Below are 22365 nucleotides of genomic sequence, written 5' to 3'. Positions count from 1 at the left end.
CACAGCATGAGTGCATAGTGACACGCCCAACGGCGCCGGGCGCACAAGTTGAACCTGTGCGCACAGTGGCACACGCATCTCCTTAAGCGCACATAGTGGCCTGCATGCATATCTTCGCAGCTTGCAGACACATCTTTGACGCCCCCAGAGCGCATATAAACGCACAGACCAGTTTTGAATGACCCTACGCGCACAAACCATAGCACCACTGACCAAGAAAGCCAAGGCACAAGCCCTCTGCCCAGCCTGCCACCTAAGAGCTGCGCAACACAAAGAGGCAGCTCGGGGGGAACTGGGACAAGGCCCCCCCCCCCAAGCCAGTACAGGAATCCGACTCAACCGATAGTACCCCGGACCTCTCTATCCCCAATTCGGCTCCTCCTCAGATGGGGCCTTCGAGGAACGCCGTTGGGTTCAATATGGACCCAGGAATCTGTTCCTGGGTGGCATTCTTTAAAGGTCTGCAAACCTTTGTCCAGGCGCAATCGGCACCACCGATGCCACAGCCTTCACCAGAGGATCCAATCCTACCAGGCCCCTCCTGGCCTCCCAGAGATGTTGCTTCCCCCGGACAAAAGCCTCACCTTAGGGGACACGGACACCTCGGAGGAAGATCAAGACTCCCTGGAGGAGGGGGAAATCCCTCCAGAACGGAACCATACCGAACCATGATGCGTTTCTTCTCCAGAGACGAGCTACCAGACCTTGTGTCTCTGAGCTCGAAGGAGCTGGCCATCCCAGGCACAAATGCCACAGCGGAGCCAAAGACTAACCCTCTACTAGTCAGGCTCCGTCAGGCTTCACGCCATTTCCCGTTGCTGCAAGCCATACAACTGATCAACCTGGAATGGAATGCTCTGGAGGCCATTTTCAAAGGACAGGCCCTAGAAGCCCCTTACCTACTGGAACCCTCAGCTAAAGAACTCCTGGTGTTTCCCAAAGTGGACGCCATGGTCTGCGCAGTCACAAAGCGCACTACCATTCCAGTCGAAGGAGGAGCGGCACTCAAGGATGCCCAGGACAGACGTCAGGAATCCATCCTTAAATAGTCATTTGATGTAGCAGCTATGTCACAGAAGATTACTGCCTGCTGTGCCGTGGTGACACGTGCCTGCTTGCCACTTGCCAGGAACGCCTCCACGTTCTTCGAAACATTAGAACCAGCGATATCCTTTCTCATGGATGCGACTTCCGACCTGGTGCGCACCTCACCCAGGGGCGTCTCATCCATTGTGGCAGCCAGAAGGCAACTCTGGCTCCGAAGGTGGTCAGCTGACGCGACTTCCAAGACGAAACTCACGAGAATGCCCTTTAAAGGAACCCTCCTGTTCGGAAGCGAACTGGAGAAGTTAGCTGACAAATGGGGGTGAATCCCCAGTACCTCGGCTACCGGAGAACAAGAGAAGCCAACGCCCCTCTCCCCGAACATCCAAGGGCAGAGGATCACAGCATTTTAGACCATACAAGAATACATACCAAGCACCTCGCCCCACTGGCAGGGGCCAGTCCTTTCGGAACAAACACAACAAGAGGGGAGCCAGCTCAGGTCCAGGCCCCAACCGCATCCCACAATGAGAATCAACAGACCCATCCACAGGAAGAAGCCATAGGGGGCAGGCTTGTCTTATTCTACCAAAGATGGGTCGAGATAATGTCAGACAAGTGGGTCCTAGCCATCATTCAAGAGGGATACTATCTGGACTTCCACAGCATCCCCCCAAACAAATTTTGTGAAATCCCCTTGCCACTCCCCCTCCAAGAGGACAACAGTGGAAACCACACTGACCAAATTGCTCGCCCTAAAGGCTATTCCATCTATTTTATTGTCCCCAAGAAAGAGGGGACGTGCCTGCCCATCCTGGACCTCAAGTCTGTCAACCGCTACCTGAGGGTATCATACTTCTGCATGGAAACCCTGCGCTTGGTCTTAAGGGCGGTACAGCCAGGAGCATTTCTGACCTCCCTGGATCTGTCAGAAGCCTATCTGCACATCCTAGTTCATCATGACCACTTTGCGATCATGGACCACCACTACCATTTCCGAGCACTGCCCTTCGGACCAGCCACTGCACCTCGGACGTTTACCAAAATCATGGTTTCCTAGTGTGTAGCAGATGGACTTAGGACCAATGGGTATAGTGTGCTCCTGATAGCAGTTGGAGATGGATCAGATTTCAATCTGACGTCAGCCCCTAATACATATACCCCTGCAGGAAGTGCAGCTCTTCAGTATTTTCCGTCTCCATAGCAGTTAGGGTCTCTAGAGTAAATTTTACCGTAGAAACCCAAATTAAGAAGAAATATTACCTCTACAGACGAGCCCCGCTCTCTTGCGGTGACACCCGTTGGGTCCCTCCCCCAGTCGAGATTCCCGAGGTGATTTCCGCGATCCCTCAGAGGCGAGCCTCGGTCTGGCGGCTGGCCTTGGCGGGGACCTAGCCCCTGACATCGGGTGAGGCTGAGAGGCAGCGGGTGCAATCTCGAAAGCGGCGGTGAAGGTATTTTCCTCTCCCCCCGCAGCCGGAAACTGCCCGGAACGAAACCGGGAAGCGCCGAAGACAAAGTAAGGTAGAAATCCATTTAAAAGTCTCCGGTCTCCGAAGCTCGAGGAGACTCGCAGGTCGCCAGCCAGGACCAGTGCTACCGGGTTGATCGGTCCTAGCAGGGCTAGACCCTGGTCAATTCCGAGGGCTCTCCCACGTGGAGACCCTACGAGGTGGTCGCCATATTGTCCGCGTGGTCGCGTCGCCATTTTGGCCCTGTTCGCTGCCCTGTCCGCCATCTCGATCCGTGCGCACAAAATCCTTGTGCGCACAAGCGAAGCACATAACCACAGGCTCACCGGGCCGGGCACATAACTTTGACCCGTGCGTGCACTAATCCTACACACGCATTTTCGCATATTAATCGAGCACAAATCATGGCTACGCCTAAAAATAAGCTCAAAGCTCAGGGCCTTTGCCCAGCTTGCCACATTAGAGCGGTAGAGCATGAGGCCACGCCCCTGTGTTTACAATGCGAAGAGGCCTTAGGGGACCCAACTCATGGCCCTCCCTAGCTGTACCGGACCCCAGCCCTTCCAGCGGTACGCCGGACCTAGCACCTCACAGTGGGATTCCCCCTCAAATGGGGCTCCCCAGGGACACGACCCCCCCCCCTAGTCTAGACCCAGCCTCTCATCTGGGTGGAATTCTTCAAAGGTTTGCATACCTTAGTCCACATGCACCCGGGTCCTCCTACAATGCGGCCACAGATACCAACGGAGGACCTCAACATACCAGGACCCTCTAAGCCCAGGCCGGTGATCTCACCGCCCAGAAGCCCCACCTTCGGGGACACAGACACCTCAGAGGAGGAGCCAGAACCACTGGAGGAAGGGGAACTCCCTCTGGGGACAGTGGAGCAGTAATTGACACCTTGCTCCGAGCATGCAAGTTCTCCACATCCCTAACATACATAAGGATTTGGAGAGTATTTGAATCCTGGTGTGAGGACCATGACCTCATACCACATTCAGTCAAAATTCCTACAGAACGGACTATAGAAGGGATTGTCCCTCAACTCCATCAAGGTACAGATGGCAGCCTTGTCATGCTATGGAACCAAGAGCGCGGGCGGTAGCATAGCCTCTCACCCGGATGTCTCCCGCTTCCTGAAAGGAGTCAAGCACATCTGACTACCCCTAAAGTGGCCGGTGCCTCTTTGGAACCTCAACCTGGTCCTAGATTTCCTAGCTGGAACCTCCTTCAGGCCTCTCCGCGGCCTGTGTCTACGACTGTTAACATTGAAAACAGCGGAGATCACATGATGTGGTGAGCCGGGAAGAGGGTTCTCTCTAGGCTCCGGGTACCTACCCTCGCCATCGGCCAACATCTGACCCCCTTAAGGCTACGAACAGCTAGCTTATTGCCATTCTTGGTAAGAACATATGTCCCTTGTTCGACTTATGCAGAAATCGCCAACCGGAATGGTTACGAAAAATTGCACGGCAAAGACTCTAAAATGGTGGCGGGGCCCTGGTGGGGCCCGATACGTTGGGAGAAGGCCCGACCATTACCATCATGCTCTCTGACATAAAAGAAATTGTACGAGAAGCGCTCGATGAAAAATTGGGAGAAAAAATAGCGGGCATCGAAGAAAGACTCACCGAGGTATGCTCTGCTCTGACTGAAATTACCCCCTTCTTAGACCAGGCGGGGAGAGCAGGATTGCCGTGTTAGAAGATGACTCAACTTCCAGCAGCACAAAGATCCTCAAGCAAGAGAGAAAACTTACTGCCCTGGAGGCTAAACTGTATGACCTCGAAAACCGCGATCGCAGAGGGAACCTTCGGTTTATGGGATTCCCCGAAACAGTGGCAGACAGCGAACTCTGCTCCCTGTTAGAAAAATGGCTACCGGAAGAATTTGGGCTTCCTGATTTGCAAGGATGGATCGTGGTGGAACGCGCGCATCGACTTGGAGCGCGGTTGGACAGGCAGAATAGACCTCGAATTGTCATAGCCAAATTACTGAACTTTCGGTGCTACCCCCCTCCACGCTCATGCTACTCTATTTATGGCACTTCATTGGTGGGAAATAGGACATACCATGCGAGTACAAATTTATACACCAATAAAGCCTTCCGTCTGGGCTTTGAGAGCTCGGCTTTCTTAGAATGGAGGAGGCGGGGCATCAAGACCTGAGGACATGTTTGGGGTTCTGCGGCTTTATGCCCTTTTGCTGATCTCCAGCGAGCCTATGATCTACCCGAGTCTGCCCTTTACTCCTACATGCAATTAGCCCATTTTGCTAAGGCCAATTTGCTTTCCTCCCAATTTGCCCAAGGACCATCTGCTTTTGAGCTGTTATGTGAGAAGGCTCATAGTTGTACCAAAATATTGTCCAGGCTTTTCCCGTCGATAGCAGGGCTGAATTAGCCATGCTGTCATGGGAACTGTCCATCAGGGCCCAGGAGGCGGAGCTTAAGAAGCAGAGTGTAGAGTTTCGACACTCTGCGGCTGCGCGTGTGCTCCCGCGCGGGAAGAATCAGTTCTCCTCAGTCTGTTTTTTTCCGCGCGCAGGAGCGCAGCGGAGCTTTTTTCTCCTCACAACTTTTTTCAAAATGTCTAAAAAACAGTCCGGTTTCAAACCTTGTCCCTGCGGTAAGATCATGTCCGTCACAGACGGACATGATCGCTGCTACCGCTGCTTGGGACCGGACCACGATCAAGATATTTGTCATTTTTGTCGAAGGATGTCCCCGAGAGCAAGGCGTCATCGGGCCTACCGGATGATGGAGCTAAAATTAACTAATCGACCATCGACCATCTGCTCCTCCCCCGGTACGGGAGTACGGACGCCTCCTCAAAAGAGAAGATCATCTTCATGGGATCAACAAACCTCCGGGACCGGAGGTAAGCGAAGGAGGGAAGATAACCAGGGATCTGGTTTTCTTAGGCACTCCACTTCCAAGAGTCGTCGTGGAGCCGAAAAACGCCGCAGCTCGACGGGCCATACTGGGCCGGAGCAGGCGGGAAGACTCCCCTCTAAGACACAGAGTTCATCGAGGCCGGCACATACAACGGTGCAACCGGCGCCGAGGGATCGCGAACCGGCACCGTTGAAGCAAACAAGGAGCCATAAACAGCCGGCGCCGTCGGAGCCGAACCCGGGATCGGGCAAGCCGGCGCACTCGGATCCACATCCGGGGCCGAGAAAATCGGTGCCGTCGGAGCCGAGGAAACCGGAGCCGTTGGAGCCGAGACCAGGGCCGAGTAAACCGGCGCCGACTAAACCGGCGCCGTCGGAGCCGATATCGGAGCCGGGAGATACAAATCCGGAGCAGATAGTACAGGCGCAATCGGCGCCGAAACCGACGTCGGGAACAAAGCCCTGCAGAAGACGGGAAAGATCACGACATTCCCGAAAATCCTCGGACGATAGCAGTCGCACTCCAGCCAGACCTTCTCGTTCGAGAAAAGATGATGCTGCAGGTAGCGAGACTTCCCAGACGAGAGTCTTGCGCCATAGGTCCTCCTCATCGTCCTCCGCACATACCAAGCGGCACAGACGACATTACTCTCCGGATCATACAAGAAGTAGTTCCCTACAATCCTCTTCCTCAAAATCTAGAGGACTATTGACACCGTTAGAGAGACGAACTATTCAAATTACTTCATCGTCCTCCTCTCGTACACCTTCTAGGTCTTCGACTAGACACTCCTCTCGTAGAAGTTTCACTGATACCGAGAGAAGGCGTTCTAAATCATCTCCTCGGACGAACCACTCGGGACCGGAACTCCCACTGTCTCCTCACAAGCGACACAAGATGCCGCAACATACCCAAAAGGCATTCTGGGATCTCTCGCATTCCCTAGCGGGATTTTTTGAGACACTGCAGACCTCTTTTGTCTTACCACCAGAAGACAACTCTGCCCCATCAAAACCGGCAGATACCGCACTAGAAGGGCCGGTGGATCCATTACAAAGGTCTGAGCCAGTGCATACACCGCCGTCCCCGGTTCACTCTCAGATCTCACAGGATGTGTCTTTATCATCTCACTCCTCCCCTTCCTCATCTACTGGATACCCTTCGGACCCACCCGAAAAACCAGCGGAGCCATATTCTCCCCCGGAAGATCTTTCCTACCCCAAATTCGTGGAAAAGATGGGCTCCATTTTGAAGGTGGAAGTGCAAAAGCTGCCGGAACCCAGAGAGGAAACCTTGGGCTTGTTAAAAATATTTGACACACCAGGGGAGCCTACATCTTTGCCCCCCCATAGTATGCTGCACAAGGCACTACAGAAATCGTGGGAGACGCCCTTCGGGATTTCAGCAGTCTCAAGGAAAATGGACGTAAAGTTTAAGTTACAGAAAACTTCAGAGTACTCCAATACCCAATTGCCACACGACTCTTTAGTCGTAGAGTCAGCTTTACAAAGAGCCAAGAAGGCAAAAACACACGCCTCTAACCCACCGGGTAAAGACAATAAATGCTTGGACGATTTCGCCAAACGAGTTTATCAAAATGCGATGCTAACTTCACGCATTTGTCACCATCAATTCTATATGGTCCAGTACATGTATGAGTGTGTTCAGGCGACAAAAGGGATGTTTCTCACCGCTGGAACCGAAGTTCCTTCCCCTATTCTGGACATGGAAGAATGCTCCCGACATTTGCTGAGAGCAATCTATGAAGGGTTCGAGAATTCATCAAGAGCGTCAGCTACTGCAATAGCAGCGCGCAGACTGGCGTGGCTGAAAGCTAGCTCGATTCGAGATGATCTGCACGATCGACTAGCCAATCTTCCCTGCATGGGAGACAATTTGTTTGGGGACCGTTTCCATGATACCGTAAGCAAATTGAAAGAACAAGCGCTGGCGGTCCAATCGATAACCACGCCAACTCCTTCAAGGAAGTACTATCAAACGTCTCGTCGCCAATCTTTCTCTCGACGGCCTTATAGAAATTACCAGCCTTTCAGAACGCAGCCTTACCCAACATACCAAAGGCAACAAACACAAACCCCTCATCAGCAACAGCGGAGGGGTAAACCGAGGTCACAAAGACAACAACCGCAACAACAGGCAACACCTGCGGTTAAGCCTTCGCAATCTTTTTAAGCATCAGGCCACCACCACCTCCCTCAACAGCACCCCCAGGCAGAATCACAGCCCGCTTTCCTGCCTGGGAATTGATAACAACGGACCAGTGGGTACTCGAAATAGTGAAGAATGGCTATCAGCTTCAGTTCATCAACAATCCCCCAGTTCCGCATCTAGCGCAGCGAGGTTCTCAAACACCTCAACCTCAGCTCACTCAGGAGATCGCGCACCTCTACCAGCAAAGGGCGATCAGATATGTTCCCCCACAGGAATGGAACAAAGGGTTTTACTCCCCCTATTTCCTAATTCCAAAGAAATCGGGAGGCAACCGCCCTATCTTGGATCTCAGGGAATTGAACAAATGGATAGTTCGAGAAAAGTTCAAAATGGTTTCGTTGAAATCCATTCTTCCACTATTGCAACCCAAGGACTGGATGTGCTCCATAGACCTCAAGGAGGCATACACACACATTCCAATCCACAGTTCCTCTTGGCGGTACCTCTGTTTTTTACACAACAACCAACACTACCAATACAAGGTGCTTCCTTTTGGTCTCTCGGCAGCACCCCGAGTTTTCACCAAGTGTATGATAGTGGTGGTGGCCCACCTCAGACTAAAGGGTCTGACAGTCTTTCCCTACCTGGACGATTGGTTACTGGTAGCGTCGGACCCGACATTGCTCATGCATCATCTCAAGATTGCAATCAACTGCCTTCAAACTTTGGGATTACTTATAAATTACCCCAAATCCAACTTACAACCTACTCAGATACTCCACATCATTGGAGCTCGCCTGGACACTCTTCGCACAAGAGCTTTCCTTCCACAGGACAGACAGATAACAATTCGGTATCTTCTTCAATCACTGAAGACAACAAGACACCCGTCAGCTCGACAGATACTAATAGTCTTGGGACACATGGCAGCAGCGAACTTTATGGTACCAAACACGAAACTGCACATGAGACGGCTTCAATGGGGTCTGAAAAGGCAATGGAAACAACACACACAACCATTGCAGAACCAAGTCACACTCACGATGCAAATGAAAAAAGACATAGCCTGGTGGCTCCTAGACCACACCTTGACAAAGGGAGCCCTGTTCAATCCCCCGCCACACAATGCAGTCCTCACAACGGATGCATCTTGGACGGGATGGGGAGCACATTTGGACCACTTGGAAACTCAGGGTCTATGGATGCCATCGGAACAATGTCTCCAAATCAATCTACTAGAGCTCAGAGCAATACGCAATGCACTGAGAACCTTTCAACAACAATTAAGAGGACGAAGAGTAATGATTTACACCGACAACCAGGTGGCAATGTTTTATATAAACAAGCAAGGCGGGTCCGGTTCATGGACCCTTTGCAGGGAAACTCTTCAAATCTTTCACCATGCACTCCGGCATTCAATCCATCTTCAAGCAACCTATCTGCCAGGATTAGCGAACGACAGAGCAGACAGATTGAGCCGCATTTTCCATCCCCACGAATGGTCACTCAACCCAGACGTGGCTCAACAGATCTTTCAACGCTGGGGGACCCCGACGATAGATCTTTTCGCAACGGAAGAGAACGCCCAACTACCGCAGTTCTGCTCCATTCGTCCCAGCTCATCACGCCTCGCCCAGGATGCATTCCTACTTCCGTGGACAGCAGATCTTCTATATGCCTTTCCACCGATTCCACTAATAACCAAGACGCTGCAGAAATGCATTTTGGACAACAGTCAGCTAATCCTGGTGGCCCCAGCCTGGCCGAGACAACCATGGTACAGCTATCTCTTGCGACTGTCAATAACCGACCCGATACGTCTTCCAGACCGGGCAGACCTTCTCCATCAGAATGGAGGAATGTTAATTCACCCTCTCCACTCCTCGCTTCACCTGACGGCATGGAGATTGAGCGGACATTATTGACAGCACAAGGCATATCATCTGTGGCACAAGTAGTGCTTATTGCATCACGGAAGCCATCCACTAGACGCAACTATTCCTTCAAATGGAGACGATACTCCAACTGGTGTATTCAAAAAGGAATTCCACCCATAGACTGCTCACCAATTCTTCTACTTGACTATCTGCGTGCCCTATAAGATGACGGGTTAGCGACCTCCTCCATCAGGGTACACCTAAGTGCAATTGCAGCTTATCACCGACCAGTAGATAACCATTCCATTGCTGTACACCCTTTGTTATCCAGATTCATCAAGGGATTATTGCACCTTCGTCCGCCGACAGCAAAACCACCAGTTCCATGGAACCTTAATATCGTTCTGGAGCAGCTAATGCTTCCACCATTCGAACCGATGGAATCTGCACATATTAAATATCTTACCTGGAAGGTAGTATTGTTAGTAGCAATAACATCGGCACGTAGAGTAAGTGAGTTACAAGCGCTCGTACATTACGAACCATATCTACAATTCCATCATCATAAGGTAATCCTACGAACGCACCCTACCTTCCTTCCAAAAGTAATTTCGGCATTCCATCTCAATCAATCTATAGAACTACCCATCTTTTTTCCAAAGCCTCATGCAAACGATAGAGAACGCTTGCTACACACATTGGACTGTAAGAGAGCATTGGCTTACTATAAACGACGAACTCATGCTACGAGCAGAGTCTCCCAATTATTTGTTTCATTCAACCCAAGAGCCCCGGGACTACCCGTGGCCAAAAGAACAATTTCAAGCTGGATTGTTCAATGCATACAGTATTGTCACAACAAGGGAAAATCCCCACTTCAGTCGCTTCCACGAGCGCATCAAGTTCGGGCTATGGCCACATCTATAGCTCATCTTAAGAACGTCAACCCAGTAGACATTTGTAAAGCGGCCACATGGTCTTCTCTACATACCTTCACTTCTCATTACTGCATAGACAAGCAGTCAGCAACAGATGCAACACTGGGTCAGGCGATTCTGCATGCGTTGCCTAAATAATAACAGACTACCACACTCCTATAATCACGCGACAAACAAACAACAGCGTGATCGGGAGCTTGGGACTCCCATGACAGCATGGCTAATTCAGCCCTGCTATCGACGGGAAAAAGCAAGTTTGCTTACCGTAAACGGTGTTTCCGTAGATAGCAGGATGAATTAGCCATGCTGACCCTCCCACCTCCCTGGTAGTCATACTACATTAACTACATCAAGCTTAATCACAGACTGAGGAGAACTGATTCTTCCCGCGCGGGAGCACACGCGCAGCCGCAGAGTGTCAAAACTCTACACTCTGCTTCTTAAGCTCCGCCTCCTGGGCCCTGATGGACAGTTCCCATGACAGCATGGCTAATTCATCCTGCTATCTACGGAAACACCGTTTACGGTAAGCAAACTTGCTTTTATCAATTATTATTGTCCCAGGATCCCTCCCACTTATACCTTTCAGAAGGCTTGGGAGCAAGACTTCCGGGTACGCTGGACCCCCCCCGGATCTGGAAGTCGGTATTTCAATACCTGGGTAAGGGACATATTGCTGCCTCTCTTATTGAGAATTCTTATAAGATGTTATATCGCTGGTACAAGTGTCCTTCCCAGATACATAAATTCATGCCTCTCTACCCAGATACTTGTTGGCGTGGCTGTCTGGAGGAGGGCACGTTCTATCATATGTGGTGGACCTGGCCCTATATCCAGGTAGTTTGGGGGCTGGTATTTCAGTGGCTGTGCAATTTTTTTTCCAGGGATGCCATCTCTTACGCCGGAGCAGGCGTTGCTGGGTCAGGCCCCCCGGGGTTGTTGCAGGATTCCAATCAGTTAGTTCAGTATATATTAACTGCTAGTCGTTGTGAGAGAGCACGCTTATGGAAAGCTCCCAGAACGCCAAAGATAGAGGACATTCAACACAAAGTGCGGAAGATCTTTTTATTATCCAAAATTAAAGCATTTAAACATAAGACAGTTTCACGCTTTACATCAATTTGGCACCCTTATCAAAAATGGCTTTCCAGTGTATCATTGGATTCTTCGGCTTAAATATTGCATTTGTAGCGGAACCCTTTCGCTTTACATACTTCTCTTGGGAATAATCCTAAAGGCTCATCTATTCTCTACTGTGTGACACCATTCATATTATTCTTTTCTCAACATTACTTTGTAAATGTGAAGTATGGGGGGGAGGGGGGAGGGGTGGATTACTTATATTAAACATGAACAACTTGGTGTTATAATTAGGTGACGAATAACCTACTTTGTTAACGGTTTCGCTTTATTACTAATAATGTTTACTATGTGTAATTATCCTGCTGACTGTCTGGTTTGGTATGTAGGTTTCATTCATTGTTTCAATAAAAACCTTTAATAACAAAAAAAAAAAAAGAATCCATATCTTTATATATTCTTTAAACAGACGGGTGTGTAGGGCTCCAGATTTGATGTAATTGACAATTTTTATAACAGAATCAAGTGCTTGTTGTAGAGTTGCTGGAAGAGTCTTGCTGGCCAAGAGCATATCTGTGAATCATGCAGTGAATGCCGTTAGCTTGGGGAGCAAGTTCTTTCACTTTTGTCTGAAAGCCCGACTGTCCCTAGCATAGCTGGTGCTCTATTTGTACAAACCCCACAGACAGTTTTCCATTGTAGTCCTCCAGTTTCAAAAAAGGTATTTATCTTCTCCAAAATATCTTCACCTTTTGTAGTTGTTTCAAGTGCACTACAAAACAGAACCTCTTCATTAATGTCATCTAAATGTATGTATTCATGAAGACAAGCAACTGCGAGCATGAACTGATGTCCGTTGAATCATCAACTTGAAAAGAAAACAATGGCGAACCTTTGATTTCATGCAAAACCTGCTCTTTCATGTCTTCAGACGTATCTGAAATGCGTCTCTTTATAGTGTTATCAGACAGATATTTGTCGCATCTTGATCTTGCTGGCATCCCCAAGAATTAACTTCACCATCTTCAACATGCAGGGTTTAATGAGCGTTTCTCCAATTGTATAAGGTTTCTTTTGTCTGGCAATTTCCAATGTGATTTCATATGAAGCTTTCAATACTACTGTGCTCTGTTGCTGAAAACTTCCTGTAGTATTGAGTCTGACATCCGAGACCAGTTTCATGGTGTCGAAAGAACTCCAAATCCTTTTTAGTATGTTCTTAAAAACCTGGCTATTCGCCCAAGCATTTCCTGAAGAAACTATCTTGTAACCCACACGGTCCAACACCCATCAGTAGCGTCTGTTTATTTTCGCCTCACAGAGAAACTGTTTCCCGGTTAATTTACGCACTCTTGTAACTTGCCTTGTCGACTTATTTAAGCAGTAACTCGCCTTATTGACTTCACTGCAAATATAGTATTCATTGTATTTATTTTTACCATGTTCGCAATTACTTCTGCGTACATGCGCTGTTCTAAAAGTAGAAATTGTTAATCTTTCCTTTTTACTTCTCTTCAAAAGCCATGTTGTACATTCCCTGTTGTAATGTAACTTTCACTCTCAATGTTTTTTATTGGTTTAAATGGTTTACCCCCTAGTTTATTGTAAACCGGTACGTTAAGACCTGGTCTTGAGCATCGGTATATTAAAAGAATTTAAATAAATAAATGTTTGAGTTTTGAGGGTTTCATAGACTCTGCACTGAGAACAACATTGCATAAAACGCATTGTGGCTTCTGTACATCATTGCTGATCAAGATGGTAAAGCCAAATTTTAGATAGTCTTCTGAATATTTGCTTTTTCTCCATGGGTATCGATATTTGTAATCTGTAAAGTCCGTAAAGGCATATAAATTTAATTTTAAAATATATGTTCCAACTTTTGAACTATAATTTTAAAATTTCAAGAAATGAATGAAATGTCATCTGATCCACACATAGTCATGCAGGAAAACCGTAAAACTTTAAACTGTCAAGTTTTACTATTGGGGGAATTCTGTGCAAAAAAATTAAATTCTGCACATAGAAATGTAAAATTCTGCATACTTTATATTGATCAAAATAAAACAATATACATGACAGTCTTTAATAACTTTTTTTCTGTATTAAATTAAAATGTAATTTTAAAGATGAAGAATTTTAAATATCTGGAGCAGAATTTCCCTAGAAATTCACTGTGAGTGTCCCTTCCACACTCTCTCCCTATTCCCCTAGCCACTTTCCCTCAGGTCCCAACTCCTCCACCTGCCAGTATCTCTCCCCTCCCCCTCTAGGCTCAACCCCTTCCATTCTATCTTCACTCCCAGTTTGATCCCTCTCTCAGTACTGCCCTTCACACAGGCTTCCTTTGTCTCCCCCTCTCTTTCTCTCTCACATACAAGTTCCCTCTCTGTAGTGCACATACCCCCCCCCCCCCCAATACAGGCTCCCTCACTGTCTCACACTATCAACCTCATACAGTGTCCCTCTCTCTTGCATATACACCTACACAGGCTCCCTTTCTCTCACACATACACCCTCACACAGGCTACCTATATCTCTCTTACACACCCCTTCACACAGGCTTGCTCTCTCACAAACACATCCCTTTTTCATACACACCAGCTCCCAATCTCTCTCCTTCACAATCCCCCCCCCACGCTCTCTCACCCCCTGCTGTCTCTCCATCTCCTTGCTCATTGATTGTATTGTCCTGGTCTTGGTGCTGCTTGCTAACCTCACCCGAGCCACGCTGCTTCTGCTTCCCACGCGAACCTCGCCCGTGCCACAATGCCAGTGTGTGCTTCCTGTGATATTTCCTCTTTTGGCAGGCGAGCATGCTAGAATAGCAGTCTCAGTGGTGGCAGCATAGTCGAAACTGCTATGCAACTCTCCCCCAAGGCTAAAGTTTAAATGATTAAAATTAAATATTTGCAAACCCTGCGGCGACCCACAGGTTGGGAAACGCTGACTTAGATGGTAAGCTGTTTAGAGCAGGGGTCCCCAACCACCGGTCCGCGGACCGGGACCGGGCTGTGGGAGTTTTTTGCCGGTCCGCGGTGCCGCTCCTGGTCTCTCCCGCTGCTCTTCTTTCCCTGCTGCCGTTGCCGCTGGGCTATCAGCATGTTCAAGCCCAGCGGCAACGGCAGCGGTGCAAAAAAAACAAAAAAACCTGTGGCATCCGCGGCTGGCCTTTTCTTCTTCCCGCCCCCCCCCCCCCCTGTTCCTCTGACCCGGAACAGGAAGTGAATCGAGGTGCGCGGGAAGGAGAAAGAGCCGTGCTGCATGACAAAATAGCAGCGGCAGCAGCAGCAGCATCGGCTCCCGAGCAATCGAAGCAGGAGACAGCAACGTGAGCCTCCCGCGGCCGATGGGATTTTTCTTTCTTGGCCTGCGGGGGCTGGAGGAGGAGGTGGTGCAGCTACCGTTTGTGCTCGGGGGGGGGGGGGGGGGGGGAGAGAGGAAGTAAGTGAGAGAAAGAGAGAGAAGCAGCCAGCCTGTGTGTGATTGACTGGTCAGAGAGCTGATGTGTGTGTGTGTGTGTGTGTGTGTGAGACAATGAAAGTGATTGCTCAGGGAGATGACTGATGTGTATGTGAGAGTGTGAGACATTAGTCAGGGAGATGACTGTGAATGTGAGAGTGTGAGACATTAGTCAGGGAGGTGACTGTGTGTGTGAGAGAGAAAAAGCATGGAAGTGAGAAGTCTGGATATGTGAGAAAGCATGGGCGTAAGAAGCCTGCTGTTGGGGGGGGGGGGGGGGGGGGGAGGTGGATGTGTGTGAAAGCATGGGAGTGAGAAGCCTGATTATGTGAGAGAGAGAGCATGGGAGTGGGAAGCCTGTGTGTGTGTGCATGCATGAAAGCGAGAGAATGGTTGGTAAGGTGACGGTGTGTGTGAGAGAAAGAGACTGGTGTGTGTGAATATGAGAGAAAGAATGTGATTCAGGGAATGAGAAGCCCGTGCAGTGGAGAGCGAGCATGGAAATGAGAGAGAGACTGGTGTGTGTATGTGTGTGTGTATGTGTGTGTGTGTATGTATGTATGTGTGTGTAACAGAGAGAAAGTGATTATGGGAATGAGAAGCCTGTGCATGTGAAGAGAGTGAACATGGGAGTGAGAAACCTGGGTGTGTGTGAGACACAGCATGTGAGGGAGAAGCCTGTATATCTGAAAGAGAACATGGGAGTGAGAGACTGGTGAGTGTGTGTGTGTGTGAGAGAGAGACAGAGAAAGTGATTATGAGAGTGAGAAGCCCATATATGTAAGTAGAACACAGGAGTGGGAAGCCTGTGTGTGTGTGTGTATGGCAGGGGAAAAACTGTTCAGGAAGGTGTCTGGTGTGTTTGTCAAAGACTGTTTGGGAGATGATTGGTGTGTGAGAGACAGAAACTGGTCATGGGGGCATGACTGGTATGGTGTGTGTGTGAGTCATGGGCACTAAGGAAGAGGACCATAAGTATAGAGCTTAGCTTCTACTGCTGCTTCTGGTGTGTGCCACGGCCTGCAGGGAAGGGGAGTAGGACAGCTGCTGGAGGGGGTAAGTAAAAGTGGCTTTTTAAGTTTATTTTTCTTGACTGCCATTTTAATTGTGTGATGTCTGCTTTTTTGAAATATTTTATTGGTGTTTGGAGAATGTTTAATAGTTTTTATGAGTTTTTAATTGTTGGATGTTATTCTGTTCATAGCTGTTTTGAAACATTTATTTTGCTTATTAGTATAGTTTTACAAGTATTTCTGTTTGGGGATCTATAGCTGCTTGCTAGTTCTGTTTTCCTAATAAGAGGTGTATTGGTTTTTAGGACCTGATTTAATATTTGTAGTGTTGCCTTTTCATAGATAGGGTTGCTCCTGTTTGAGTGTATTCCATAATACAGGTGTAACTGAGTGCAGATTAGTTTATGTGCATTACTACAGATCCTGGGAGTATGTTAGGTCGGTTCTGTGTCTGTTACCGAGATGAAATATTTTGCTAGCATGTAAGCGTTTGTATCGGTCTTATTTGTTGTGTTTTCTCAAGAGGACATGCATTGGTGGTAAACTGCTGTCTTTTCATAAGTAGGGCTATTGAGCCTGGAAGTAGAAGGAGTTTGAGTTACTGTTACTGAGATGTCACCAAAACCAGAATATCTTTTTTGTAGGGTGAGTTGTATGGGGAATGTCATAATTCTGCTTTACATCCATTATTGTGGGTCAGGGGAGTTCCCGTGGATACAAACTGTACTTTTACATCTAGCCCCATGACGATCATGGGTCAGTGTGCCATGCATATGAGAACCTATGGTGAGTTGAGTCACATTCACATTATAAATGTCATAATTAAATGATAAGTGTGCACTAAAATCCAACTCCCTCCATAACCCCGCCCTCATATGACCAAAGCCCTGCCCCGCCCTGCCAGGCCATGGAAAAATGGTCTTGCTTGAAGCCGGTCCCTGGTGCAAAAAAGGTTGGGGACCACTGGTTTAGAGCATTGTCTCGATGTATTTTGTATCGTGTCCTGGTTTAGAGAGTTCTGTATAAATGCCCAAGAGCATTGCTCAGTAGCATTGCTATGTAGAAGCTCTGGATTAAATTCTAGGGCCAAGGAGCTGCTTATTAGGCTGACTGGGGATGCTGTGGCAGTAGCATTCACAGTTCTGGTGGAGGGAGTCCTAGCTATCTCCCATTGATATCTGACTAGTCTCAAAGGTATTGTTAGTGCTGCAGGGATTTGAGGCCTCTGGCTTAGAACTGTTACTATGATCGCTGTGCTGAGCTGGGAGCATGGACATCTTAAGATTTGACTCAAACAGACTTTTAAAATGGGAAGATAGTCCATAATGAAAGGGGTATAATTTTGTTAAAATAAAATGTCAAATAACCAAAACTCTGAAAAATAGAGAGTGACTTCATATCTGTTAAATTTTCACTTTGCTGAAGCTGGGGTTTTTTTTCCAGTTCTATAAGAGAAATGATGCAGTAGTAAATGTGGATGTGATGGAAACAAGGGCAGTATCTGAAACCTCTCATACAAAACAATACATACATGGTTGCTACACTTTGTGATCCGTGGGCAAAAGGGAGTCCTGCCCTTTAGTTCCACTGTTTCACATTCATGAAGGAGATGCTGATAACTAAGATGTGAAGAGGCGTGACAGAGCCACAATGGAGATATTACAGGAAAGAGTGGCCCCTTCAGAGTAGTGCAAGCAGGAGCAACATCCTGTCAGATGCCATGTCCTCCCTCACTCAATATGCCAAAACCATGTTATCCGTAAAGAACCATCTATCCTGACAAGCCATAGCTAAAGAAGCTGTCAAAAGAGAGCCTCCCCCCCCCCCCCCCATCCCAGCAAAGGAGGCCCTAGCAAACATTTCTGACACCCTTATCTTGCAGAGCCAGTCAAGGACATGGACATAGATTCCATGTTTGATTCTCATGTTTACCTTTTCGCTATTCCCCTTAATCCCCTCTTGTAATCCATGTTCAATTCTATTCTTGTTCATTTTTTGTTCATATTGTTTGCTGTAATTTCCAACTGTTGGTTCTTTGTAAACCGAAGCGATATGTACTTGTACATGATCTTCGGTATAAAAAAGTCTTTAAATAAATAATAAATAAATAGATACGGAAGAATATTGAGCACGCGAGTCTGCAGTCTGGCCAGACCTAGCCAAGTTGACTCAGCACTATCCTTTCTGCCAACTAGTGTGCCCAGTAAACATTGTTCTCAATGATAGGGGATATCGTGAGCCCTACTTGTTCAAGCCTGATATGAATTGATGGAAAAGCTTGTCTTTTGGAAAATCAATCTGCCTTTGCTTGGGTTTCCAGAATTTCCATGTGAGTGGAACGATGACTGAAAGCACATTGAAGGCCTTGCTGTCAGGCTGCCATGTCCCAGGTGTACCACTTTAGGGGTGTTGCTACTGCTCTGCCAACCTGCTGTGCCCCTGATACCATCTTAGGGGTCTTTCTGCCATATGCCTACCTACCTTGACCCTGATAATACACCTTGGGCGTAATGTTAATATGTCTACTTACCATGCCTATTATATACTAGCATGGTAGTTTTGGTGCCTCCATGTTGTTTGCTATTTGGAACTCAGCCCTGTTTTTCCACCCTGTTTGGTTGGTTGGTTATACTGGATATGTTTTGTCCCCAGAAAAGAAAATTTATTTTTTTTTTTAAAAAGAAAAATTAATACAAGTTTACTAGCATGTAGCAGATGGACTCAGGACCAATGGTTATAGTGTACTCCTGCAGGGGTATATGTGCTAGGGGCTGACGTCAGATGGAAATCTGATCCGTCTCCAACTACTATCAGGAGTACACTATACCCATTGGTCCTGAGTCCATCTATCTACACTAAGGAAAACGAAATTATCAGGTAAGTAATTTCTCCATTTTATTGTAAACCGCTTAGAACATAGGACATGTGGTATATAAATGTTTTAAATAAATTCAGGAAATCATCTGACAAGCATAGGGGGTATCTGAGAGAGTAGTAGGGATTGTAAAGTACCTGGTAGTAGTTGGAGAGAATGGGCAGACATATAAACCATATGGCTTTCTGCAGTGATGTTTCTGTGTGGATAAATGATTATAGGTATGAACAATCATGTAAGTCCATTTTTTAAAAATGTATACATTTACTAAGTCTTCATTTTAGTATTTTTAATTGGTAAATAGTTGCATTGATGAATAAAATATCTGGTGTCACTATATCTTTTCAAATATTTCTAACCAACAGTTACATGTTAGACTAACTTCAGTAGAGTTTAGATCGCATAAAAATATTGTCACCCACTTTTTCTGTAATGGTATAAATGCCATCTGTTGTGTTTTGTTTTTTTTTTAAGAGATTATATGAAATGTTAAGGTATTTGACACACTTTTTGATCCCTGTGTACACAGCATTGTTTTCCATACTATGTGAATTTTTTTTCCTTTGACTTAGCATGTGATTCCCTAACCTTTGCAAGCTGTGATTTTCTTCCTTAATCTTCCAGAGTCTGAGTCTTACTTCTGAGAGAAGATATGTACCAGAAGATGAACTGGCCCTTCAAATTATGTGATATTTTGTTTTGTCCAGTGGGTGTTTCCTTCCTGCTTGTGAAATGTGCTGGTCTTCTCAGTTGGAATATCTAGTTGCAGATGAAATGGGTGTTTAATTTTGATAGTATCAGGCATTATGTCCCTCGGTTTTTAGATCATTACCATGAAGTGAAGTATCAGCTTTTGGATTAGTGAGCCCTTTAGTTAATCTACGGTAATTGTTTGTTGTATTGGTAAATTAATATTGGTTGTCAATGTAATATACGGTGCTCTTTTTACAAATAGTTTTAGCTTGGATTCATTTTTAAAGCTTGGTGTGTATGATAGCTTACAAATTGTGATAGTTAACTAGGTGTCTTCATGGAAGTTCATTTATTTTCTTAATGATATGTAAGTAACACAGTCTTAGGAAACCAAATTAAGCACAGAAGTGTAAGGATCCAAGAAAAACACAAATAACTTTGGACTGCAACTGCACAATTTTGTGAAAAATGGATGCAAACTTTAAAGAACACGTCCTTCACAGGAAATACGACTTTGACCCAATGTTTGAGCATCTTTCCACCTAGCATAAAGCTAGATTCTAATGAAATATATCTCCACGTATTCTTAACTATACTGATTTTCATCATTTTGGACAGATTTCACAATAATCCTACTTTGTAAACCATCATAAGTCAAATCGTAAGTTTTCCTATGAATTTTACATGACGTACTTCTCTTCCTTTTGAGAGAGAGGTGTTCTCAGACTAGCACTTCTGCGTTTTGTTAATTGAGGCATTTAAAAAAAAATAAATTTTTTTTTGTGCAAATGGAATCTGGAAAAAGACACACATTTCTTCTTTTTAGAATTGGGAGTCTGCTTGCAAGGGATGAGCTGAATTTGAAGTGTTAATAGGTCCTTGAAACAACTGTTTGCACATAGGAAGTATCTGGAATTGGATAACTTTTTTCTCCTTTTTATTTGAGAGACATTTTGTAAGGAAGCTAGATGTAGCTCTCAAGGCGCATGCCAGTTGAAACCACATAGGAATGTATGAAACAAGATTTATTTGTCTGATATGCCCAGGATGACTTTTGAAGTTTATGGATCATTTATTTTCATACTGTTGTCTAACATCTTTTAAGTATCTCTTTCATAATTTAAATGTATTGCTTGTTTTGTGTTGGAATGTAAACATTTGTGTAAATAATCTTTACAGGTGTGTTTTCAATCTGTGGACATAAAGCATAAAGTTAGCATGGGGCACATTTAAAACTAATCGGAGAAAGTTCTTTTTTACTCAACGCACAATTAAACTCTGGAATTTGTTGCCAGAGAATGTGGTTCGTGCAGTTAGTATAGCTGTGTTTAAAAAAGGATTGGATAAGTTCTTGGAGGAGAAGTCCATTACCTGCTATTAAGTTCACTTAGAGAATAGCCACTGCCATTAGCAATGGTTACATGGAATAAACTTAGTTTTTGGGTACTTGCCAGGTTCTTATGGCCTGGATTGGCCACTGTTGGAAACAGGATGCTGGCCTTGATGGACCCTTGGTCTGACCCAGTATGGCATTTTCTTATGTTCTTATGTTCTTATTTTTTTTTAAACATTGTACATTTTACAACAGGGATGTAGAACTTGAAATTGTTGGATTTCTGTGGAAAGGTCTTTTTGTGTTTTCAAGTATGTCAAAATATATTATCAACCTTATTGAACTTTAAAATGCACTGTACAGAAAGCAAAATAGGACATTTTTGGTTAATTTCAGTAGCTCATTGATTTTGTTGGTTACATTTACATGATAGAGATTGTAGTTAGTTGTGTGGGTAGGTAGACAGCATGGTCCTTATGGTCTTTCTGCTGTCATGTTTCTACTTTGCATTTTTCTTCATTAATTATCTTGATCCAAGATGTTGGGGCTTTTTTTTTTTTTTTTAAGGTGCATTTTACTGAAATTTTTCTCTGGGCAAGGAAAGGCTCTGAAGTGCAGTACTCTATGGCAGTGGTCCCCAACCTTTTTTGCACCAGGGACCGGCTTCAAGCAAGACCATTTTTCCATGGCCCGGCAGGGTGGGGCAGGCGCGGGGCTTTGGTCATATGGAGGCGGGGTTATGGAGGGGGTTGGATTTTAGTGCACACTTATCATTTAATTATGACATTTATAATGTGAATGTGACTCAACTCACCATAGGTTCTCACATGCATGGCACACTGACCCATGATCATCACGGGGCTAGATGTAAAAGTACAGTTTGTATCCACGGGAACCCCCCCTGACCCACAATAATGAATGTAAAGCAAAATTATAACATTCCCCATACAACTCACCCTACAAAAAAGGTATTCTGGTTCTGGTGACATCTCAGTAACAGCAACTCAAACTCCTTCTACTTCCAGGCTCAATAGCCCTACTTATGAAAAGACAGCAGTTTACCACCAATGCATGTCCTCTGAGAAAACACAACCAATAAGACCGATACAAATGCTTACATGCTAGCAAAATATCTCATCTCGGTAACAGACACAGAACCGACCTAACATACTCCCAGGATCTGTAGTAATGCACATAAACTAATCCGCGCACAGTTACACCTGTATTATGGAATACACTCAAACAGGAGCAACCCTATCTATGAAAAGGCAACACTACAAATATTAAATCAGGTCCTAAAAACCAATACACCTCTTATTAGGAAAACAGAACTAGCAAGCAGCTATAGATCCCCACACAGAAATAATTGTAAAACTATACTAATAAGCAGAATAAATGTTTCAAAACAGCTATGAACAGAATAACATCCAACAATTAAAAACTCATAAAAACTATTAAACATTCTCCAAACACCAATAAAATATTTCAAAAAAGCAGACAAACCACAATT

General features: G+C 46.1%; 1 protein-coding gene across 17 annotated transcripts in view; it reads left to right on the top strand.

The window, feature by feature from the left end:
• LOC115085532 (RNA-binding protein 12B-like) overlaps positions 1-22365 on the top strand; it is a 124451-nt gene that overhangs the window by 73662 nt on the left and 28424 nt on the right. The window contains exon 1 of one of the 17 annotated variants that reach the window (XR_003854885.1): positions 19836-20183. The exons of the other annotated variants lie outside the window; for them this stretch is intronic. The gene's annotated coding sequence lies outside the window, so the exon portion shown is untranslated. Of the gene's footprint in view, positions 1-19835; positions 20184-22365 lie in introns of those variants that run through there. 17 annotated transcript variants of the gene reach the window in all.

Source organism: Rhinatrema bivittatum, chromosome 2 (assembly GCF_901001135.1).
Source record: "Rhinatrema bivittatum chromosome 2, aRhiBiv1.1, whole genome shotgun sequence".
Classification (NCBI taxonomy): Eukaryota; Metazoa; Chordata; class Amphibia; order Gymnophiona; family Rhinatrematidae; genus Rhinatrema; species Rhinatrema bivittatum.
Note: the sequence above shows the minus strand (reverse complement) of the source record. Positions and strands in the feature narration are given on the sequence as shown.